General features: G+C 44.8%; 1 long non-coding RNA gene across 1 annotated transcript; it reads right to left on the bottom strand.

Moving 5' to 3' along the window:
• Nucleotides 1–1,629: 1,629 nt before the first annotated feature.
• On the bottom strand, nucleotides 1,630–3,809 carry Smokxl-ps3 (sperm motility kinase X like, pseudogene 3). Its single transcript, XR_010066018.1, has 3 exons — nucleotides 3,460–3,809; nucleotides 2,403–2,490; nucleotides 1,630–1,764 (listed from the first exon to the last, which is right to left on the bottom strand). It is a non-coding gene; the product is annotated as a sperm motility kinase X like, pseudogene 3 (long non-coding RNA).
• Between the last annotated feature and the right edge of the window lie 7,991 nt (nucleotides 3,810–11,800).

Below are 11,800 nucleotides of genomic sequence, written 5' to 3'. Positions count from 1 at the left end.
GCTTCAGGGACAGTTAGGGCCAGCAGCCTCTGATATGGGTGGGTGGCCAAGGATGTGGAGGAGAGACAGGAATAATTAATTAATGTGGGCATAACTTTCCAGTCAGTAGATTCTACACCAAGCAATTGTGCCAGGAAAGGCAAACTGTAAAGTGATAAGCTGAGTGTGTGATTTTTATTCATGGATTTAGAGGTCTCGGGTGGGGCTGGTAATGAGATTCCTCCTGGGGCAAGGGTCATGGGAGTGGGCTAGTGGAGTGGTCGACTACCAGAGCAAGGGAGTTAGAGAGAGAGAAGCCAGGTCAGTGCTGATGACTTGGTGGACCAAAGCCAGGAGGAACAAAAGGAAGCCTGTAGAGGCCAAAGCTCAGTCGCAGCTCCCAGACAAAGTTGGAAACATGTATTTTAAAATTACACACAATAGTAAATTAAATCCTTGTATATCCTTTCCTTGATCTAGATCACACAGCGGTGATCTGCAATCGGGACATAAGTTTTTCTCGAAGGTAAAGGCCTTTCCCCCATTCTTAGGAAGGATCCTGTCTCTTTGTAGGTGGATCTAGACCTGCTATAATACTAGGTGTGATAATATCCTCCCCTGCCTCCTTTCCTCAACTTGTAACTTCCCTATTTTTTTTACTTTAAATGCATAAGACCTTGTGTGGATTCTTGAAGTTGCTCCTTCTGTTTACCTTTATTCTTCTGTCTGCAGGTTACTCAAAAGCCTGTAAGGTCAATCCTCATTATGATATCTCACAACTTCTTCCTCTAAGTCTTCTTCCTCAGGATCAAGAGGCTACTCTTTCAGTGTTGTTGTAGTTCAGTATTGTTGTCCTCATAAACAGGAGGGGCAGGAGGCTTGGCAGCACTATCTTTAATGTACTTAGCAATGATCACTGCTAGAGGATCTACCACCGCTTGGAACCGTTTCGTTGTCATTTCTAGTATCCAGGCTGTCCTCAGTTAAATCCCACAAGCTAAAAATGTTCACAGGGATTTTCTCAGGGCCCTGGGTATCATAATGATCATGCACGTTTTGTCCAAGGTTTAGGTTTCTAAATTTATGGTCCCCTCTTCAGGACACCAAGGACATACCTCCTCCACAAAATCTAATAACTTTAGCAACTGCTGCTGGCTTACCTTAACTTCCCATACTGTAAGCATATCTCTGAGCACATATACAAAAAGCAAGCAACTCTGTCCCTGTCCTATTTTTCTTGTTTCTTATCTAACTTTTTTCTTTCTCTTTTTTCTATGTCTTTTTGATTTTCCTAGGTCCCTTATCTTTTTCAAGCTCCCTTATCTAAGTTTTCCTATGAATTATACTTCCCAAAATTACTCACTACTGCCAACAATTCCACTTTTCCCTAAGCACTTCACTTCCAGCAGTATCCTTTAGTGCATTTCCCATAGTTGAGCCTTCACATTGGGTACCACTTGCTGGAGACAACCTGTCAGTCAACACAAAAATCACAGCTGAGAGAGTGAGGATAATTATAGGAAAGGGAAAAAGAAAATGAAAGAAACAGATATGGGCGGGCTGCAGGTCAAGACCACGACAACAGTGGATGTATTTTAAGTGTCTTTTAAAGGCAAGCAACATAAAACATGACCATTCTGGAACAATGAGTACAAATTATTATGTGGCAAGTTTATGGTACACAGTATCTATATTTGACTAAGACCATTTTCTTCAGGCTTGGAGAGTCTCTCAAGGACATATGCTTAAGAAGAGGAACTTGGCAGGATATATCACACATCTTACCTAAAAACAAAGACAGATGTCAGCAAATGCACTCATGATTAATTATAAGGAAGAAGTCAGCTAAAGTTAACTCTAGATGTGCTCCCCACACATCTGCCCACCCTAAAAATGAAGAATACCCTTAAACTCCAGACATTGATGGGGTAGTTCTTGTATTCCTTCCTTTGAAGGAGTTCTGGAGCACAGTAGGACAGCATGCCACAGAAATCAAATCCACCAACTTCTGTCCAGGAATGACTTTAGCAACCAGGCCAAAATCAAACAACTTGGCATTCCCAGTCAGTCAATCAAAATGTTGCTGGCCTTTATGTCTCTATGGGCAATGTGGTTATCATGACAATACTGCACCCCATGAAGTATCTGGGCAAACATCCTTCAACCCTCGCTGTCTTCTTAAAGACCCATATTCCTGGATGCTGTCTAGAAGCTCTCCCTCTGAGTTATGCTACCTGGACAAGGTGAAACACCTTGATAATACTAGGATGGGTAAGGGATTTCATAATGCTGACTTGCCTGCTGATAAGTGAGGCATACTTTGTGGTGTTCATGACAAGTTTTACAGCCACAGAAGTCAGTGTGGGAACATGGTAGGTTAGTTTGACCAATAAACAGGTTCCTGTGCCCAGGGTTGTCATCACCTTATAGTCAGTAGTGAAGTTCTCCTCAATAGAATAGCAGGCCTCCAGGTCCTGTTCTATGATCAGGCCTTCCTTGATAGGAACCCAACTTGATATTAGGGAAAGAAAAACATTTAAAATCAGACCCAAGTATATGTTTATAATTACAGATTCCTACATCAAAATGACAAGAAAAAAGTCAGATACTAGGTAGTCAGACACTTTGAATGCTTGAGAAGTGAAGAACAAAGCGTCTTCCAAAGCAGTAGACACAAAATATGACATAGATCAGGCTGATAGGAACCAACAGCAAACTGAAAGAACAACACAAAGGATTTCACACCGTAATTGCTGCTCAATGGACTGAAACACCATCCCCTCACCTCATTTCAGCATGCATTGTGAACAAAGACACCAAGAAAGTCAGTTTCGAGGGAAATTAATAAGACTACAGACGCTGGAAAACCTACAGTGTCCAGGCTGGGCGCTGACTCTGGAGTCCAGAAGTTCTGTTACTCCTGCAGAGGGCCTGCATTTGTTTCTTAGGACCCAAGTCAGGGCCCACAACTGCCCTAACTCCAGCTCCAGGAGATCCTATACCTTTGGCCTCTAAGGGCACCCATATAGCACACTCACAGGCACTACAGGTTAAAACAGTGATAAAAATCTATGTAATTTATTTATATGACCTCTGAAAGTCAGAAGAGGGCATTAGATTCCCCAGAAGTTGAACGACAGGCAGTGGTAGTGAGCGTTTGATATCTTTAAAAAACCCAATTATGTGAATATGTTAGTTTTAATTCCAAGTGTCAGATAAAAGTCTCTCAACCATCTGTCACTCTAGTTCTAGAGAGTCTGACCCCTCTTCTGACTTCCCCAAAAGGCACCAGGGACATGGTGCTCAGACATACATGGAGATAAAATATACACATGAAATGAAAACAATAAAATAACTTAACAAACATAACCTAAAACTTAATAAAAAGCAAAATGGAAGATAATAAGGAACACGGAAGAGTAAGCACAAGAATCAAGCCAGCAAACCCACAAACCAAACCAAAAAGCAAATCAAAGTCACCTGGGTGGAGAGAAACCTCTCTATGTCAGGGTCCAACATCTTCAGAAAGTCCAAGTGTAATCTCTCAGCAGCACTGAACTCCAATTGCTTTCCAACCAACCAACAGCTTCTGTACTCTCAGGACCACAGGCAGCCTCAGCCAGAGTGTATGTGGACAGGTGTCTGTCATTCCTCACCATGGTTCCTTGTGAGGTCAGAGCAAGCAATTGTGGCTGGGAACATCCCACTGGTTTTCCTCCCTTTCTGTCTCCAAGGCAGGAAGACTGGTCTTGGTGAGTGAGATAGTAGGGGGCTGGTTACACTCAAATGTCTATCCCCAGGGTTGCTCAGTGATCTACTCCGTCCTGGGAGGCCCACTGTCCAAGGTCCATAATTTTTCCCTAAACAGCACCACTTGGTGGAAACATTCAAACATGACTCTCTATGGAACTTTCGACACACAAACTTTAACAAGGACTCTTTCCTTGTTAATAAAAAAACAAGGAATTGTAAGAAAGACAATGGGCTCCAAAGCTCTGACTACATTGGTAGTTGTGACAAAATACTGTTTTACATGGCACCCTAGGGCATGAGACTAACATCTGTGGGGCAGAGAGGAAGATGACACCATTCTATTATATCTGAGATTTCTCACCCAAGCCTAGGGTCCAAAGTAGGCTGATATGTTCAAAATGATCAAGAAAACACCTGGTAGCCAGGATCCTAAAAACTACAGATGTGGGAGATGGAGCACTTTCCTGGTACTCTAGACCCTTCTGCTCTCAAACGCAACTCTTTAGTTTGTCCTTACAAATAACAGAAATTGTTTGCTTATGCATCTGGATGTTGACAAGGCAAGAGCAAGAGACCAACAGATTGATTGTATTAACAGGGCTGCTTTCTAATTCCAACTGATACTGTGTATGTATTCCCAGACGATCAAGAGAATCAATCTATCAAGCCCTTTCTAAAGGCCACATGTTCTGTTCTGTAGCAAGTCTCTAGAGCTTGTGAGGCCACAAACCTTACTACTACTGTTGTATGGGGTTAAAGTTTGCAGAGGGAGTTGTCAGAACACACACACACACACACACACACACACACACACACACACACACACACACACAAACCACACATGTAAACATGATCAACTCAGCTGTGCCAACCTGACGAGAGCCCTCCAGGATCAGCTGACAGACATGAGACAAAGTGAAAGTCAGGAGAATCCCATAAAGATGAGCCCACGGTAGTTATAAAATTTATGAGAGTGGAGGCAGGAGGATCAGCAGTTGAAGTCATCTTTGGCTACACAGTGATGAGGAGGGCAGTCTGTGCTTCAGGAGACCCTGTCTCATGAAACCAACATGCAAGGGACCTCACAGGACCCACCCAGAACCAGCTACAGATGGATACCAAAGGCACTGGACTGCAGTTTAGCAGAGGTGGAGGAGGACGTTCTGTCTTAATAAAATGTTCACTGTCACTGGAGGCAGCACCTGCCTCCACATTCCACACAGAGCACTGGCCAGCAGTTCTAACAAGCTAACCCATCACACAGTGAGGGGAGGCACAGGGGCTGCCCAGCAATGGGCTCCAAAGCTGTGCTTGCCAGTTCTCTAATCAGATATTTGATTTACGAAGGTCACAGAGGGCAGACTCTCCCTCCTCAGCATCACCTTGGAGACCAGGAAGGCACCTGAAAGGGGCTCTGTTGCTGCACCATGACAGTTCTGCTCCCCACTGCCTCTCCATAACAGATGAAAGACTAGGATTGGAGGAAGAGGTGTCATTCAAGCCTAGGCTTGGAAATTTGGGGAGACTCTCCTTCTCATTAGACTGTCCCCTGTTTTCCCAAAGGCACGGGTGTTTGGGGAGCTTCTGTGGAGTGCTGGGCAGAGTATTCCAGCACTGGGCGGTTTTGTCCCTGACATGTCCTTTGAGCTCTTTGGCCAGCAGAACCCAAGGGCACAGACTTGATCCTTTGCTTCAGTATCGTTATGGCCTCCTGTGCCTGTAACACACTCGGCTTCAGTGTCCCCTTCACCCTCCTTAAGACAGAAGATAGCCCATGGGATGACAGCCGCAGACAGAGGGGCCCAAGCGGGGGCAGGGACGGGCTGTGGTGTGTCCCTCTTTAGACTTAAGTTTATTCTGTCTTTGGTCCTTGCATGGATTCATGACAAACTGCCAAGAAGATCCAGCTAGGAGGAGGCTCCCTGCTAAACCACAGAGGGCAGGGTGCCCTTCCTTAAGACCATCCAGTGTGGCCTGTCAGCCCTCTGAATAGGAGGACTTGATGTGACTTAGCCTTTACTTGGAAAGTAAGGGTCTCAACAAAAAGGGGAAACAGTGAGGGACTTGAAATGTGTGGGAAAGAGGCAGTGTGATCAGGGCAGTGTGCTCAATGTTCTTCATGCCCTTGTATGGAAATGTCACTGTGAGATTGCTCATGCCCTATAGTCAATGTAAACTAATGCATGTTTTTAAACTGTTGTAGAGGAATACGTTCAAAGTGAAAATGACCAAGAATGCAAAAATACAAATGGGAGATTAGAAAGAAAAATAAGAGTAAACGCAGTCATACCCGAAACCAATAAATAAGTAAGAGCTAAAGACAAAGAACAGCAGCCTCAGAAGGAAAGTCATTCGTTTAAGCGTCAACAGTTCTGGAACGTCCTAGTGGAGCTCACCACTAGAGATTCACCAACTCTGCAACCATCCAGCCAACAGCTATTACACTCCATGGACAAAACCAGTGAGTCCTGGATATTACCAGGCATCTATCATTCCTCACTATGGCTCCTTGTGATGTCATAGCCAGACATGAACTTACGGTGTCTGAGCACCAACCACAATGATTTCCTCAGGGACGGAGAAGGCATGGTAGCAGGAAAGGCGGGTAGTGGGGGAAGTAGGGGCCTGTGGCAGCTAGTTATATTCTGTTTTCTCTTGCTGCTAGTTCAAACACATGATTCTTCGTAAGATATTTGCCATCCAAACCATAAGAAGGATATGTTCCACTTGAGTAATAATAGAAAGAATTGTGGTAATGCCAGCGACAGACTCCGGATTGTTGTCCCTTCAGTGGGTTATAGACACTGATAATCGCCCATTACTGGACAGATAGCATGGTTCCCTTTTCACACATGGAATTAACTAAAAACCAGGCTGGTGGGTGCAACTGAGAGGGATTTCTTTTTGTGGAATTATTTGAAGTTGAGACTCATCCTAAATCTGGATCATTTGAATGAGAAGATCCACCTTAAATCTGGATCATTTGGATCAGAAGATCCACCTTAAATCTGGATCATTTGAATGAGAAGATCCACCCTAATTCTGGGCCCTGCTTTCAGCTGTCAGCCCACATAAAAGGACATGGAAAAAGGAAGCTTGTTTTCTGTCTGCTGGCCCACAGTCTCACTGGCAAGTTCATCTATTCTGACCCCTTCCTTAGTTGGTGTTAGAAACTACTTCTGTATTCCAATGTGGCCTGACAACTGGCGCTCTCTAGGGCCTCTCTGGCCTCCAGCACCAGAATAGGGCTGCCAAGATACCCATTGCCTTACTTGTTGTTCTATTGCTGGGAAGAGTCAGTATGACCAAGGCAGTTTGTAAAATAAAATCATTTAACTGGGGACCAACTTACAGATTCAGAGGGTGAGTCTGTGACCATCATGGCAGGGAGCATGGCAGCAGGCAGGCAGCAGCTAGGCAGGCAGACAGGCAAGCGTAGCACTGGAGCAGTAAAGAGCTTGAGAGGTCAAATCTTTTAAATTCAGACTCCATTTTAGTGAACCTTACCTAAGTTTGAACACAGATAAACTAACAGGCTAGTACCTAACATTAGTTTCCAAGTTGCTCCCCAACAAACCCTGAGCCTAGCTCCAGTTTCTAGGCTAATCCCCAATAAGACTAGTGTTTCCAGGTTACACCCTCAACAAGACCAGCATCTCCAGGTTATTCCCCTAACAAACCTGTACCCCCCAGGTTACAAGCTCACCCCCTACCTATGCAGCAATGCAGAGGGGAGCAGAAGTTAAGTTTATGATATGACTTCCGCACCAGCCAATTAGGTTGAAGGCCACAGTAGCTTTCCAATCAGATGCTTGTACATTCACCCACTGCCTGCTGCCTACTATAAAGCCTTGCCTTATACCCATCCTGCAGGAAGTCAGTGTGCTGGGCAGAGGGTGGGGGCTGGAGGGTATGGGAGGGAACTGAACTATTTCGAATAGAATAAAGACCCTGCTGTGAGTTGCATCAGATCAGCTCCTGTCTGTTTTTTTGGGGATCACTAACATTTCCCTGACACTACAACCTTATATCTGTATCTGCAATCAGAGCAGCAGCAGCAGCAGCAGAGAGAAAGAATGAGGAGGTGGGGAGAAATTAGGCATTGAAGGAGCCAGAGGATGAACCATTAGATGGAACCCAATAAACTGACACAGGGCATATCCTAAAACAGGCATATCACTGTACCCTAGTGTTGGCAACCCCTGACTCTGCTAAACCCTTTTCTGCTTGTGCTTGAGTGACAGGGACTAGCACTGGGAGCTTATTATTTTAATTGATTTTTATTTTGTGTGGTGTGTTTGTGTGTGTGTGTGTGTGTGTGTGTGTGTGTGTGTGTGTGTGTGTGTGTTGTCAGGTTCAAAGGAAATTTCCTTTCCCTAAATTCTGGAAGGGACAAATGGCTAACCATAGTACTTATTAGCACACCAAGGTACATGCTGTGCTTCAGGGTCCCTCAGTGTCACAAGTATCTGTCACACATTTCAAAGTTGTAGATCTTCCCAGCATTTCTCACCTTCTCCCCTACCCTAAACTCCTTCCAGCTCATGGGCTTCTTTCCCTCAGTTACTCTTTCTCCTTATTCACCCCTTATACTTTTGGCTACTCCCTGTCTCTCTGTCCCTCTGTCTCTTTGTCTATCTCTGTCTCCCAATTTCTCTGCCTCTGTCTTCCTCTCTCTGTCTCTCTACTCTCCCTTTCTCTGTTGCTTTCCTGCCCTCTCCCTCTGTGCCACACCCTCCGCTCCTGCTTCTCTCCTAGACAGGTCCAGTTGGCTGGCCATGCTCAATCTACTACCTTTTCTCTTTGCTCTAGACTCTTCCAGATGCCTCTGAATGTCCTCTCTCTTGTATATACAATAAAACTTTCTCCTTAATCATATCACGGAGTGGTCTTCTTATTAACTTATACATGAATGCTTTACCTGCATGCATGTATGTGTATGTGTACCATGTGCATGCCTGGTGCCCAGAAAGGCCAGAAGAGGTGCCAGATTCCCTGAAACCGGAGTTACAGATGGTTATGAGCCATCATGTGAGAATTGTGCCTGGGTCCTCTGCAAGAGAGCAGCAGCAAGTGTATTTAATGGTTGAGCCATCTCTCCAGTTCCAAGGCACTGGATGTTTCTACATAAGTTTTGGGACCTCCTAGCACCTGGTCGCTCACTGCTTTTAAATACTAAATTCTTTTCAGGTTCAATGGAAAAGCGTTAAGGCAGATTTTAAATGAAACACCCTGTAGTCACCCTGGCCATTTGCAGTGGGATGCAGCCGACTTTTCAAGGGAGGAACCACTGAGCTCATCGCTTTAGTGACTGCTCAAACTGTGGCATCAAGTTATAGCTAGAGTTGCTCTGTGCCTGATTGGCAGGCAGCCGATCTTATCAGACCGTTCAACCTTAGAGTTACGGTGCAGTGGGAGTTTAGCTGCTTAGTGAAGTTACAACATGAGTTACAAGTATACGACTCTGGCTCCCTTAAGCCAGCCATGGAAGAAGCTAGGGAGGAGCATGGCTAATCCCCTCTGTAGCTGCAGACATAGCATTTAATTGGGAATTTCCATGTATTCAGCATCTGGCTGCTCCGGTAAGAACCTGTCCTGTTGGTTTTTTTATGGAGGCTTTATTACATTAGTGCGGTTCACTACATCACTGTTTGCTAAGGATCAGCTTGTCCTTAGACCTTTGCCTGCTCCCCGGGGATTGGCCAAAAGTCCTAACTCTGATTTACCTTGAGTAGCCCCGTCTTGAAGCTATGTAGGGCTGCCAGCCCTTGGGTGAAAAGTGTACCAAAGACACATCTCTACAGATCTAGGAATGGAGCAGTAGTTAGAGCAGAGAAATATTTGGTACTATCAGAAAGCACTTTGAATTTCCAGCATGAAACAGGGCCAGCTTGCGAAGGTCAGATACTGGAAAAGTTGAGGAGATGCCCTAATTTCTTCCTGCTCAACTTTTCCCTCTTACAGTCTGACAGAGATCACTAGGGAGCCTTTTTTTTTTTTTTTTAAATCCCCTGCGTTTCCCAATTTAGACTGATGTGTCAGAGATTCCAGGCAGTTTGTTAGTGGAGCACAGTACTGAGTGGAGCTTATACTTTTAGGGAAGTCAGGGTAAGACAGAGAAAAGTTGCCCATACAGAGGAAAAGATTCTGAGGGAGGAATGGACTCTCTGTATTCTAATCATAGAAATTGTCTCCGGCAACCACAGAACCCAAGACAACAGGGGTGATGTCAGTGTGGGTGGAGACTCAGGGACCAGGCATAGCAGCAGGTGACATCACCACCCAGGAGATCCAGTGAGGTCAGACTCTAGGGAGGTGTCTTCATAGTCCCCAACCATGCTAGCAAACACAGCAAGAAGGCCCAGAGTTCCCCTCAGGGTTCACTGTGTTCTTTCCAGTGCCTCCACCCTGCACAGCCTGCACCCTTCCCTATATAAGAGAAGAGTCAGAAGGGTGTCGATGATCCAGGACATTTAGACCTTTAAAGTCATCTACTAGAGCTAGAGGTGATGTCATGGTTAACAGAATAGGCGATAGAAACTTTCTCAGGTAGGCAGGGACCCCGAAGCAGCAGTTCTCAGACTGTCTTTGCTGGAGACCGGGATGTCAGAAGAGAGCTCCTGTTTCTTTGTTTCTCAGTTGTATATGGCTGAGTGACTGATATTGGAAACCTGATTGGAGCTGACTGAATTCACAAGCAACCCTCCCCCACCCCGCAGTTAACCTTAGGGTTACTATGCTTTGATGAAACACCATCACCAAAGCAACTTAGGGAGGGAAGGATTTATTTATTTATTTGCCTTGTGCTTCCAACTTAATTAATCATTGAAGGATATCAAGATAGAGACCCAAACAAGACTGGAGCCTGGAGGTGGGGGCTGATATAGAGGCCATGAAGGAGTGCAGCTTACTGGCTTGCTTCTCACAGATTACTCAGCCTCCTTTCTTATAGCACCTAGGACCACTAGCCCAGGGGTGGCCCCAATCACTAAGAAAATGCCCTTCAGGCTTACCTAGAACCCAGTCTTATGGAGGCCTATTCTCAGTTGAGGTTTCCTTCTCTTAGATGACTTTAGCTTGTGTCAAGTTGACATAAAACTAGCCACAATACCCAGTTTTTTTCCATAGATACTTTAAAAAGCCCCTAGATCAGTAATTTGATTGGACCCTATTCTCTGAGGTCCCTCTGTGGTGGTGGTTTGAATAGGAATGATCCCCATAGACTCATGTGTTTTTGATTGACACGGGGAGAGTGGCACTATTAGGAGGTGTGTCCTTATTGAAGGAAGTGTGTCACTGTGGTGGCAGGTTTTGAGGTCTCAGGAGCTCAAGTCGGTCTCCTTTTACTGCTTTCAGATCAAGATCAGGATCTCAGCTCCTTTTCCAACACCATGTCTGCCTGCATGCAGCCATGTTTCCTGCCATGATGATAATGGACTGAACCTCTGAACCTGTAAGCCAGCCCCAATTAAACATTTTCCTTTATAAGCATTGCTGTGATCATGGTGTATCTTCCCAATAAAAAAACCTCCCACTAAACTGTAGCTCTGGGTGTACTTTCTTTCTCCTCTCTTCCTACACCCTCCCAATTTTTAAGTGATCACCTATAAAACTCTAATCCATAAAATTCCTCTCTAAAACTCATCCTCTGTGGGCTCTGAATTTCATAATGTGATTCTTCTTGAGTCAAGAATCTGAAAGTACTGGCTGAGGATGGTTTTGGTAGTTGTTGAGTTTCTGAAATCCTGTGAAAGGCTCCCTCACTCCCTAAGACACCCCAATATTCTCATATCAACATGTGAATAATCCTAGCATTGGAGGTAGAGACAATAGAATCAATTGTCAAGGTCATCCTTGGCTGTATAGTGAGTTTGAGGCCAGCCAGTTTTTGACCATGCCTTTTTTAAAAAAGAAAAGAAAAAAGAAAATGTCAACAGAGGCTGGAAAGATGGCTCAGTGGTTAAAAGCAGGTACTGCCTTTTCAGAGGACCCAAGTTCAGTTTCCAGAATCTAGATTGGATGTCTTACAACGGCCTGTAATTCTAGCTGCATGATCATGAGTGGAATT

This window comes from Rattus norvegicus, chromosome 4, assembly GCF_036323735.1.
Source record: "Rattus norvegicus strain BN/NHsdMcwi chromosome 4, GRCr8, whole genome shotgun sequence".
Classification (NCBI taxonomy): domain Eukaryota; kingdom Metazoa; phylum Chordata; class Mammalia; order Rodentia; family Muridae; genus Rattus; species Rattus norvegicus.
Note: the sequence above shows the minus strand (reverse complement) of the source record. Positions and strands in the feature narration are given on the sequence as shown.